At 31.8% G+C, this 13,891-nt stretch overlaps 1 protein-coding gene across 2 annotated transcripts in view; it reads left to right on the top strand.

Annotated features, from left to right (window-relative positions):
• Positions 1-13,891, top strand: part of LOC127718521 (interferon alpha-inducible protein 27-like protein 2A) — a 37,754-nt gene continuing 23,863 nt past the window's right edge. Inside the window, exons 1-3 of one of the 2 annotated variants that reach the window (XR_007989868.1) lie at positions 1-110; positions 1,260-1,354; positions 8,438-8,909. The gene's annotated coding sequence lies outside the window, so the exon portion shown is untranslated. Of the gene's footprint in view, positions 111-1,259; positions 1,355-8,437; positions 8,910-13,891 lie in introns of those variants that run through there. The other variant, XM_052224595.1, reaches the window with a different exon arrangement.

Genomic DNA, 13,891 nt, shown 5'->3' with positions numbered 1-13,891 from the left:
TCACGTGCACCATTATCCCACTACATAAAAGTTGTAAAAACAATAATCATTGTGATTCAGGATAAAACCGAGGAAACAGTATACATCGATACAAATATATTATCTTCCATGTAAGTTAAATTATCAAAAAATAAATTAATGTGAAATCGTAATATTATCATTTTTGATAGTTTTAAATCAAGTATCTTTCATACTTTTAGATCATAATTCTATAATGTTTAATTTTCCGTTTAACTGTAGTTGATCGATACTTATACATATGACATTAAAACTATGTGTGATACTGTATCTCTGGAAGCGCAAGATTCGCCTGATAAGACGCAGATGATTTGATGCCTAATAGTTTTGACTCTGCAGCAACTTATATAAAAATCTTCAAGACAGATATGGTTTTAAATATACCGAACAACGTAATCATTACATTAAAAATAGGTGGAAAACACGCGATGAATGAACAACTGGACCAACAATTGATAACGCTATCCTAGTAAGGTGAATTTATAAATATCTTATTACGAAACATAAATCAAAACTAATGATAATCATTTTGGTGTGTTGACGAGAAAAGTATAGATTGCTTCTTCTGAATCCCCTAAATTTTCATGCCTACCTTAACATACATCGTCTGTACATTTTTTTTAAAGCACTGTTTATGCCTAGACATTTTTCTATATCATAAAGTAATCTAAGAATAAAACATATTTCAAAAAATAAATCATTTGTCAAACTTATATATTGCAGGCTAAGGAACCTGTGCAAAACAATTGCAAGTGTCCAATCAAATTGTTGCGCTTCTTAATTTTGTTTCTTTGAAATATCAAAATATGGGCGAGTGAGGGGTATTTTATTCTCATTAATCCTCCTCCTTCCCGACATGGCACATAATGGAACAGATATGCCAGTAAAACATACTAAGTGATTTCCTTTTCTTTTATATATATTTTTTTTAAGCGACCGTTTATATATAATGAAAATTGTCCATTTGGTGATAATACAGCAGTATAAACTTTTCATTCGTAGTATTTGCAAAAATTTACAACGGGTGTCACTGGAGGAAAAGGAACCATAGTTTCCCCTTTAGTTAACTTCGGGATTTTTTCGATAAAGTTTTAGATTTCTATGCAGTATTTTTTCTGACTATTGTTTGTGTTTATGTATTTGGTTTATTTTTGGGTTGTCTGTTTTCGACTTTTGGGGTTTCTTTTTTTTTTTTATTTTCGTCTATGTATCTTATTACATTTGTGAATGTTATATTTCAGTATTGAATATACAAAGATCTTGTATATTACACCAATGGACCGAAGACATATAACTGTCTATGTATTGTTTGTTCTTTTGGTTACACCTGTTCAAGGTAATAAAATATATTAATATTTGTTTGCTATTCTTCGGTATTTTTTTTTATTATTATTCTGCTGTCAAACCTTTTTTATTTTAAAAGCGTCAACTTTACCAATCTAGAGATATTCTAATAAAATGAATGCTTTCTACATAAATAAATAATTCAAATAAATTTTAAAATCATACGTTATAAAAGAATGATGATAAGGGATTAACAGCAGCCTTACGACAAAAAAATATTTGCACAAAAACTTCACCATTTTTCATACCTCTCTTACAGCTAGTCAAAATAAATTTATTTAGTTCAAAACCTGTATGATATCCAACTTTAATTCTAAGAATACGCTTTTTAAATGTATACAATATTTTTGGTTTTGTTTTGTTTTTTTAAATAATCAATTAAACAAATATAATCGCAGGAATAATATTGCAAGACTGAAAAAAGTATAATGTATTTTTTGAAACAGATGTTATCAAATACGAATATACTATTTCGTACGAAAGTAAACATTAGAATATTATAAAAACATGGATTTTTTTGTGTTTATGATTACAGCGTTTGGTGTACATCTGTTCCACAAAACAGAGAAACTTAATCCTTTGTTTGGTATATAGCATTACAGCAAACAGATATGTCACAAGATTGATTAGTCACAACTTGTTATTGGAAAATATTTGCTTATCACTGGGGTTTTTTTTATCGGACTTTCTCGATGTTCATTTTGCTAATGAAATTTATTATTCCCATTTAGTAAGACAACAACAATAGACATTGTTAAAACATATCCTCCAAACAAAGGAAAAAATTAAGAACCTTTGTACGTTTACATTAAAAAGTTCAATGTTTCCTTACCTAAGTAATCCTATAAAACTTTAATGACAAATTCCAATAAAAAAGTAAATGATAAAATATAATTTGTGGTGACAAGACTACTGGGTAGTTTTTACTATCTAATTGATTTAATTTTGATAATTGAATTGTTTCATATGTCATCGTAATATTTTATTTTTTTCTTTATTATAAGCGCCTTTTTATTTTTGTCTTTATCGTCAGTGCCATTTTTTTTTTTTATTAATAATACAATTTTGTTTTTTTCTTTGTTATTTTTTGGTCTGTAACATCACTGTAGATATACTGTAAATGTTATTAGTGCCACTGGGACGAAACACCTGCTGATAGACTGTAAGTCCACGATGGTATCACCTGCCCAGTAACCAGTAATTCGATACTTGCATGAAAATACGATTATTGTTTTATCTAAATTTGCTATATAAAAATTTTGAAATCATTTTGAATTAATGAATGTATCTCTCAAATGCATATCTGTTATTAATTGTACGAGTTTGACTTTTGCTCCTTTCTGGTTTTATCAATTCTTCGAAGTGAGTATAGGTGTTTGACTTTCAACTATTTTGGACTCGAGTATCAATCAAGAGACCTTAGATTGTCGAAAAGCGCATATGGTGCAACAGATTTGGTACCGTTAATGTTATTTTGAAATCTTAATATTATTTTTTTCTAAAAATAAACAAAATTACTACATAACACAATAAAGTTGTGTTGGTTTTGAGTTTTGTTGCAATAATACTCGGTTTAATATTGTTTAAATTTCTGATAGAGGAAGAAGACCATACCTTTCCATGAAAAATATGACACCGTTATCATAATTCAGATTAATCCTTTCTAGTGGTCTTTTAATTGTTTGTGAATATACAGTTAGAAAAGCAAGCTTTTAATTTTAATGTTAGAGCCTGTGTTATAATATTACCACAAAAAGCTTTCCTCACACCCGTTGCGGCAGCTACAATTGGAGGCCGATACTTTTTTTGAATTTGATTTTTATCTAAATTATTGGCAATGGCAAATTAAAACCCCTGTAGGTTAGACTGTCTTATGATTAAAGATGTTTTGTTTCCATATTCTTTTGATAGATGTTTTTGGCTGGCCTTCGGATAAATCAAAACTGTTGCTGGTGTACTCAGTTATTTCCAATCCTTGCACTACCATTCATATTTATATTCTTTATTTGTTTGATATTATCAGTGTATGTGGTTTTTCGCTTATGTTCAATTCTGCTTTGTTCGCGACAGCTACAGAAACGCGAAAATGTTTACCCGCATAAATGTTCCTGTATATTCCCAGATTCGTCGCTATTTAAATGTTACATACATTATATTGTCACTTATCTAATATACACGGACCTGTAACGTAAACTCTACTGATTCACGATAAAGATGAAATAACATTTTACCCCAAAAAATCAGTTGTTTTTTTGTTGTGTTTACCGATAAATCACAAGAATGTGCATATTTGATCAAGAGTAAAATCACAAAAACTCCGAGGAAAATTCAAAACCGAAAGTCCGTAATCAAATGACAAAATCAAAAGCTCAAACACATCAAACGAATGGAAAATAACTGTCATATTCCTGACTAGGTGCAAGCAATTTCTTATGTAGAAAATGGTGGATTAAACCTGGTTTTATAGCTAGCTAAACCTCTCACTTGTATGACAGTCAAGATTTCTTTTTGTGTAAATATATAAATGCCAACAAAAACCTGTGAAACAGGATTTATACTTTGAAAAAACTGTGTAATAGCAACTACTGTTGTGAACCACGGCTCTAGATATTGATTGGTGGTGTTTAACGCCACTTTCGGCACTGTAGACTACTATGAAACCGGATTTTGAGTTTGAAAAAATGTGAAAAATGTGAAAAATGTGTCATATCAACTACTGTGAACCGTTGCGCCAGAAATTTTGAAATAGAGCACTCTAGATTATATGGCTGCCAATTTTTATTGGTGAAGGAAAGCGGTGTATCCTAAAATAAACACGAACCGTTAGCAAGTATACTGGAAATTCTTATCAATTAGAATTTAATTCACAACCTCAGTGTTTATAGGCGAGTGATAGAAGTGGATAAAGCTACTTCTCTTATACTTACCCGATTTATCCTTTTCCTGACCTGTTGATTATTTTTACTTAATCAAGGCGTGGTTCGTTTGATTTAAGGTTCATCAAAATGAATTGAAAAATATGTCCGTGTTTACGCCACAAAATATTTTCAGAGTACAGACAAACCGATGTATTTTTGAAAGTTTTAAGGCATGGCTGGTCCTAGTTATATAAAAGTTATATGTAGTTTATGTTTCAGAAAATCAAAATCTTATTTGGATTTTGCTGTGCATTTTTTTTTTCCACATTGCAGATGACAGGAAATAAACTTATACATGAGTTTCATTTGATACGGTCCACTCCGTTACACAGTTAAATCACCTATTGTTTGCAGGTGTCTATTTTCCATCTATTGTCCTTTTAAATCAACACAACTCACAACATCTGTTATATGAAGGGGGATCTTCTCAAACATCTCTGTCAACTTATTTTATTTTAGCACCTTCTGCAGGAATGGAAAAAAAAATGAACAGCAAAATCCAGTGAAGTTACTGTTCTCAATCTTAAAATGCATTTAACTTTTATATATCCAGGTCCAGTCATGCTTCAAAACTTTTCCAGGTGCACAGGTTGGTCTGTACTCAGAGTGAAATTTGTGGTGTAAATACGGCCATATTTGCTAAAAGGTTATGATTGACCTTAAGTTCTTGATCAAATTTCGGTTATGACGTCAATTTTTCATGTTTTCCTCGGAATTTTCTATTGTGATGTCATTGAAAAAGGCGACCATGTCTCATGACGTCACTTAGAACACATCGTTTTGCAGATCATTCCAAAAGAAGGATTAAAGTTGTCTGTATATTGTCTACAAATCATTAGTAATTAAAATTCAATTCAAATATTTATTGCCATATAAACTTTAAACATTACGTTTGTGATAAATACAAAATAAGAAGACAATATAACTAAAATTCACACATATATATATATACAATGAAACAAATTCCACCACCAAACCTCGTGCAATCACTACAAAAGTCTAAAAGTCTGAAAAGACCAGTCTTTGTCTTAATTTGCATGAACTTTTACTCGACATTCTCCAAAAGTATGACTTGTGTCTTAATTTTTCTTGACAAATTCTCATTTATATTAAATTTGTATGAAATTTACTCGACATACTCTGGACATTCTGAATATGGTCCTAAAATTTCTTGACAAATTCTTGACATTTGAATACTGTCTTGAAATTTCTCGACATATTCTCGACATTCTTATTTTTTCTCAGTATGGCTTGACATATTCTGAACATTTTGAATTGTGTCTTAAATTTACTTGACAGTTCTGAGTTTTACAAATCATGACCAATATTCATAATATAACTTTAATCTTTACTTCTCTTTATATGAAATACTGTTGTTTCAAGTTACACTTCTTTACAACAAAAATAAAAGTTGGGCATGTAAAATAATTGAAAATTTGGGTATATAAATATTTTTACAAATGCAAATATGGCTATGAAATCTAAAGTATAAAATAATTCAAATGTGGGTGTGTTGATATAAAACAATTTCAATGTGGGTTTTTAAATGATTACAAATTTTGATTCCTAAATCTTATAAATTAAATGATTCAAACCAATCATACTGTAGACATATTTCATTCTACATTCATAATATTCAATGTTGATATGGTAAATAATTATTATACCAAAATGTGGTTTATATAAATAGCAAATTATGATGATATACAAATCATTCATTTAACAGAAGAAAAATTTGTGTAATGTCATCTGTTGGAATATATTAAGTATTACACATGGACAGGATGTTCCCCATAAAATTAGGTATTCCACACCCCAGAGTACACGCAACTGTCAAATAGAAGTTATTGCTTTACCTGTAATCAGCCATACAACTTATCAGTTGACCGACCATGCCACTACAATTTAAAAAGTTTGTTGATAGATGAAAATGAAAATCATCATTTTGATGAAAAAAAATTTAATTGAAATGGATTTTCTTCATCAAAATTATGAAGTTAATTATTTTAACATAAAAACAAATTGAATAATTCCCAAAGATTAAAAGAAAATTATTATCTACTCCAGGCATAATAAATAAAAATGTATTTATAATGGGTCCCATCAATGATTTCTATAGAAATCATCGGTCTTATGAAATGGTTCTCAAAAATGCATAATATAGATCTAAACATTTTTTTTTCTTTTCAGGAAGGATCGAGTTATCACAAATATTTATTTTTGATAAAAAAATTATAAAATTCAACACTCAAATTTGAATAAAAAAATGTTTTTGGGTTGTTCTAAAAAATGAATAAGGTTTTTGAATCAAGATGGGAACAAATTCTTTGACCTAAACGAAAGCCCCCCCCCCCCCCCCCCCCCCCCCTCTTTTTTTAGCCACACAAACCCAAAAGATGAATTGTGGGGTCCAAAAGAGATACAAGACACCTATTTTAGTAAAGCAAATTTGACTGGCAGTTTTGCGAACGGCAAAAATCTAAATGCTGTTTGTTAATACCTTCGACTTATATTCCAAGTGAAAACAATTACTTAAATGTTTGATAAAAATAAATCAAAATTAAACTACATGGGGGATTATTCAGGGTATTCCAACTTAGTTGCACAAAAAGGGTATCTTACTATACCAAATTAATCCTTGATTCTTCAAAGTTTAGTTTAGCCATAATAAAAAGGTGTATATAACAGCAATAGAATGTCATAAACAGTGCAGAATAAGTCTGTTCACATTTCAGGCGAAATTTATACTGTTGAGATAGTGTCAAGACGTATTTAAGACTGTCAAGAATATGTCGAGACAAATTCAGACATTATTTAGAATGTCAAGAATATGTCGAGACATATTCAGACATTATTAAGAATGTCAAGAATATGTCACGAAAGATCGAGACAAATTTAGGACAGTCAAGAATTGGTCGAGACTAATCCGGACTCTTATCAGATGATACAGGAAGTGTCGAGAAATTTTAAGACAATGTTCATACTGTTAAGACACTTGTCAAGAAAAATCAAGAACCTTATTAGACAAATTCATACTATGTCAAGAATTTTTAAAAATTATTCAGACAAATTAAGAATGTCGAGTAAAAATTCATGCAAATTCAGACAAAAACTGGTCTTTTCAGACTTTTTGACTTTTGTAGTGAATACGATATTTATCCACTCTCGACAGTTTAATTTTATTGAAAATCTCAGAGATCCTCGCGTTTTATATTTGAAAATTAAACTGTCTTAAGATGATAAATATGGTATCACACTTGATGCAGTAGTAGACTCTATATTAAGATCACTCGGCCATTGATGCTCCCATGAGGACTTAGTCATCAGTGTCATTTCTATCATAATATGAAATATCTCCCAGGAACCGATCACGCTTCTTGTATCACACCACCAATATATCCACTCACATTTAGAACATCTGTTAAAGGAGCTTCTCTGTCAGAAAATTGTACTTTTGATGTTGTTGTTTTCTTAAACTAGCAAATAAATTTGCATGATTGTTACTTTTTCTGACTTTTTCATAATTTTAAGGTAAAGTTTACTGGCATTACAATTTAAGGTTAGATTTGCTGAATAGTATACTAATTAAGATTTTGCAGTAAACTAACTTGCTACTTTTACTAATAGGGAATTTGTCGCATGTGTCCCTACAAGGGTTAAAAAAATGTTGAAAATTAGCACGTAGAAAGTTGATAAATGTATAATTCAGGATAAACATGGTTTTCATGAAGTTAAATTTAACATTGATTAAGGTAAATTTCTAGAGGCCTGTGAAAAGAGAAAAAAAAATTGATTGAATATATAATGATTTTGATTTGGTGGTGTTATGCTTTTTCTTCTTAGAAATAAAATCCGAAAACTTTAACTTGATAATGAATAACAAATGAATCCATATTCACAGTACGGAAAAAATTGACCAGCATGACCCAACAAAAAGTACTGGGATTGATTCCAGATAGTCCAAGAGGGTACAAAGTTCTTGCTGTAATAGTGATATTCTTTGTGTTCTTAATAGTACTTAGGAATTCGGTATTAAAAATCTGTATCGAAGGCCATGTTACTTAGGGAACGAGTGACGAAATCAAAAGCTAAACACACTATGAAAAAGAATAAACTTTTATTGATATTTCTGACGGTATATAAATTTATCTACATAGGCGAGGCTGAGCAGGAAAGAAAAAATGGATGGACCTGGGATGATTTTTGGCGTTTTACAGGGAAATATGGAGTAGGAGTCGCAGTAGGAGCAGCAGTAGTTTCATCGCCCGTTGCAATTGGTGCCGGTTTAGCTGTTGCTGCAACTGGATCATTGGCTAAATTAGGAGCTGTATCTTTTGCTACTTATACATGTTATCGTGAAGGATTATGTGCTGAGACTTTAGATAATTTGTATAGCAACTTTGTTGGAGGAAAGGGTAAAGAACGCAAAGAAGATTGACACCCAGTGATTATAGATTTTTACTTTGTATTTCCATATTAGACCAAAGCAAAGGCTTTAGTCCTAGTTCAGGATACAAGTCGAGTGTTGATACCTGGGCCAATATGGAAAATGATATTTATAAATCTATTTGTAAAGAAATTTGAAACAGAAAATATAATAAAACAATTAAATAAAGCCAATCACATTGACGCTACCAATTTGTCTGCGCCAAATGGACATTTAGAAAATATGTGTCTCTTCAGTGGTGCTCGGTGACAAATTATTTGAAAATCAAAAGCTAACTCAAAAATGGAGAGCTTATAAACCAACATTTATTTATTAATTTATTTTTTGGGGCTTCTTATCTTGATTTTTAGTCTCGTCTTCAGATGACCTGATTTGATTTTGTTTTCGTGTAGAACGCTACGTTGTTCATACAGTTTCATAAATGCCTAGGTGAGTTTCATCTCAAGTAAGTCTGGTTAATTGAGTGCATGACTCTGGTTTTAATTTTGGCCCTTCCAATAACCAATGAAGGAGAAACACATATTTGCCCATTTAACAGCCAATTGTATAACCGTTAATTCAATACCAGCATTACAAAAACATGTGATTTACAAGAAAAATATCTAGTAAATTGTTTTAATTTATCCGAAATCTTAGTTCTTTGAAATTTTTCAGTGTAAACTTTTTTTTTTTGCTTTTGGATATGAAAGAAAAAGCTAAAAAGCTAAAAACAGTTGAGTAACACGAACATATTGAACTTTGACCAACTCATGAAAAATATTGATGATAAACCTTGAAATTAAGGTCAAAGCTAGCTTTCACTTCAATTACGGCATGAACACCCTTAAATACTCTCTGGTATCGAATCAGATTTGCCTATTCGTTGTTAATGCAGTGCCTGGAACACTTACCGTAGTATAATCACTTATGTGCCCCTTTAATAGCAAAACTGTTCCAGTACTGTTATTACCCAGGTTATATAGCCAAACAAAGGCAACAGTAGTAAACTGCTGTTCAAAAGTAATAAATCGATTGGGAGGAAACAAATTCGGTTTACAAACTAACACCGAGGGAACACATCATCTATAAGAGGAAAACAACGGAACAACAGAAACACCGAAGTGCAACAAAAAAAAAACGTCAATGCAACATATACACATACATAGAAACGAACTATTTGATAACAACTGCCATATTCTGGACTTGGTACAGGACATTTTAAGAAAACATTGGAGGTTTAACCTGGTTTTATGGATAGCTAAACCTCCTGCTTATATGAAAATGATTAAAATACCGCTATGATGACAACAATAAATAAAGGCAACAGTAGTATACCGCTGTTCAAAAGTCATAAATCGATTGAGAGAAAACAAATCCGGGTTACAAACTAAAACCGAGGGAAACACATCAACTATAAGAGGAAAACAACAAAGAACAAAACACTGAAGTGCAACAAAAACAAACGTCTATGCAACATACATAGAAACGAACTATTAGATAACAACTGCCATATTCCTGACTTGGTACAGGACATTTTAAGAAAAAATGGTGGGTTGAACCTGGTTTTATGGCTAGCCAAACCTTCGCGCTTTACATGACAGGAATACAATACAAAGAACATTCAAGACACAGAAATACATAAATGAATAATATAAATAATATCGTAGTATATTTTTACATGTAAACTACAGAATAACAACGAACACCTAAAGTTAATTTACAACAGTAAACGAAAACAGCACAATGATATTTGCGTCACACGAAGGATCAACGCCACAAAAAGTGACGTCACAGGTAGATTTCTAGAAATTGAAAATAAAATCGGGATTAAGTTTGAAATGGTGTCATTTGATGTATTTTCTAATAAATACAAGAATATCAATATAGAATTGTGTTAGTAATAATGTAATTAATTGTATTTTTTTTAACTATGCTGGTTTTTCTTCTAAATCAAACTGTGTGAAATCAAATCAATCATGTGCATATAATTGCTTTAAACTAAGTATCTTATAAATGAACAAGGTGATTAATTATCTTTACTTTTACATACGAATAGAAAATATAAATAGAAACCACAAACGATAAGACATGAAACAATATCCAATCAGGATTACAAATAGATTACAAATTACAAATAAACCATTATAACTAAAAACAAGAATGTTGGATGTACAAACACACGTCTAATAGCAATGCGAATTCACACTCAGCAAAACAGTCATATTCGGGAATAGGTCACGTTCGGTACTTTAAAACCAGACGACGTTTATGGTAAACCATAATCTGAGACGTAGAAAAAAGGTCGTAAGTTAGTTTAGACACAGACACGTCGTGTAGATCAACTATATCGGGATGCACGATGGTGTCCTTAAAATTTGTGGAGTGTCACTTTTATTTTTCCTCCTCATAACTCTGTTGGAGCAGTTTCTGCGTAAGGAGCACATTCCGGTATATGAAGTCCGTATAGTGTGAACATGCACGAGCATGACGTATCAATTGAGATATGTAAATACCATACAATTGGGGCAGAGGGTATGTTACTGCTGAGAAATGGTAAATTGATAATTGGGAAGTTGAAATCGTCCCGATTGTCATAGATTTAAGTGTGGAGTCGTCCATCTGTGTCAATATCAGAAAGTAAAATTAAGAATTTCACAAGGTGCTTTTTCTTTTTGTCTTTTAGAAGGTTCTAAATGAATTTTGCTTCATACGAGTACAAAAACGATTCGGCCAGTAGGGGTGCACAATACTCGTTGGAATACCGACTGTCTGTTGAAATATCAATCCTCCAAACTCAACAAATATCTTGTCGATCAAAAAGTCCCGCATTTTGATAACATCATCATCAGTATATTTTCTGGTAGAATCAGTGCTGTTCTTCACAAAATAAGAATTATTATAACCCAAAACAAGAAATTTGTATCTTCGATTCCTATATTTATAGAAAAAGCTCTGTCTAATGAGATGGTGAGGTCGATCTTTCAATTGAGCATGGGGGATAGTAGTGTAAACCGTAGAATAATCAAAGGTCTTAATGTTGCTGCGAAATTGCACAGATTGTGATCTAAGATTTAGCAGTATATCTTTAACTAAAAGCAATAGTAGTATACCGGTGTTCAAAAGCCATAAATCGATTGAGAGTAAACAAATCCGGGTTAGAAGCTAAAACCGAGGGAAACACATCAACTATAAGATGAAAACAATGGAACAACTGGAATACTAAAATGCAACAAAAACAAACGCCAACATACATAGAAACCAACTATTTGAAATCAACTGCCATATTCCTTTTCCTTTTTTTCTCGCAAATCCACATTTGATTTACACCACTGGTTAAATATATCTCATCAAAAATTTTTGAAGGCCATCTTGTACTGTAGTCAGCACTTTAGAAAGATGTTTAGTCGAACACTTGATGATCCAGCTATGTATCGTTCTCGAGTTTTTTTAAGTTTTGGTATCAAGTATAATGACGGTAAATTTTCTTCGTTTTCTTTGATGTTAATACCAAAAGAAAGAAGGACAGATTTGTGATTTTGTAAAATTTCATCCTTTGTAAATAATATTAAAGAGTGTGTAAGATTACCTGTTGTGCTGTTTAATTCAAGCTTTTTTGTGAGACATTGCAAATAATGGTTTTTAGATACGAAGACAATATTATTAGAGGCTTTATCTGCTGGAACAACGACATATTTATCATGCAAAGAAGATAAAACATACACAGCATCCGGGTTCTTGAATGGGTTAGAGTCCCTTGTGCTCATAGTACATCTTAGTTTTTGAATGCGCTTCTGGATGCTTAATCGAATGGCTTCGATCCATTCATAATAAGTGTCCAGTTCTGGTTCGTCTGGTTCACGCTTTATCCATTTTATTTTTAGCATAGTCCTTAACTGAATCAATCAGTAACCTAAAGTTCTTTTTCCAGGTAATGGGCTGGAGATTTCTATGTTTTGGCCTAACTCTCTTAGTTGTTCATTGGTAACGATGCCAAGGTCGTCAGTAAAAAATGACCAGCTGGACTATACTTGTATCTTGACGAGTCACATGAGCAATCAGGAGGTTTGGATTTCACATCTTCGAGGTTGAAGGCCTCTAAAACCCTCTTGTGGTTGAAAATCTTGGATGCAGTAGACTTGGTAAAAGAATATGAGATTACAGGTGTAGCGTTATTTTTGAAGTAATCAGGTATAGTTTTTGTACAGATTTCTAGCTGAAGAGGGACGAAAGATACCAGAGGGACAGTCAAACTCATAGATCGAAAACAAACTGACAACGCCATGGCCAAAAATAAAAAGACAAACAGACAAATAATAGTACAGATGACACAACATAGAAAACTAAAGACTAAGCAACACGAACCCAACCAAAAACTTAGGGTGATCTCAGGTGCTCCGGAAGGGTAAGCAGATCTTGCTCCACATATGGCACCCGTCGTGTTGCTTATGTTATTACAAATCCGGTAAATAGTCTTATTCTGTAATTCTGAAAATATTGCTAATATTGATAGCATCTAAACCTTTATTGGCGAATTCTACTTTACAAAAAATACGTTTTTCTTCATTTTTGGATGTAGTTGATACGTTTTTGAATAGTCTATGGTGAGTGTTAAATAACTGTAATTTATTGACAGTACTACACTTGGGACTAGACAAAATACCTACAATTCAATTTTGTCATTGCATCCATAGCGAATGGCTGTTCCCAACTCTCTTATCCAAAAGTCTTCTCTTTCTAAACGATATGTTGTACTCATTATGGGGTCATTTGTTGAATGATATATTTTCTCTATAGTCCAGACTTTCATTAAAACAACAGAATGATCAGCTAAATGAAATGTTTATAGAGAAATTTGTTGTTATTAGGATCATTAACATAAGACAGATGGATTCTGAAATTGAGTCTTTGTCGAGTTTCCCCGACGTAGATCAATCCACAAAGAGCACATTCAATACCGTACAATAGGGACACCTGATAAAACTGGTGTTGTTCTGTCCTTGACAACATCCGATCAGTCACAATCAGTAAACAACCGTCTAAATTCCATTTGATTCATGAACTAAACAAAATTTGATTAAAGGAACTTACTTAAATCAAATATTACCAGCAATAATTGTCCTTTCCTAGCTTTAAATATTGCTGTTTCACTCGAGAAACTCTACACAAAAATTGACGACAATAGGGT

The sequence above is a fragment of the Mytilus californianus genome, unplaced genomic scaffold (genome assembly GCF_021869535.1).
Source record: "Mytilus californianus isolate M0D057914Y unplaced genomic scaffold, xbMytCali1.0.p SCAF_10, whole genome shotgun sequence".
NCBI classification, from domain to species: domain Eukaryota; kingdom Metazoa; phylum Mollusca; class Bivalvia; order Mytilida; family Mytilidae; genus Mytilus; species Mytilus californianus.
Note: the sequence above shows the minus strand (reverse complement) of the source record. Positions and strands in the feature narration are given on the sequence as shown.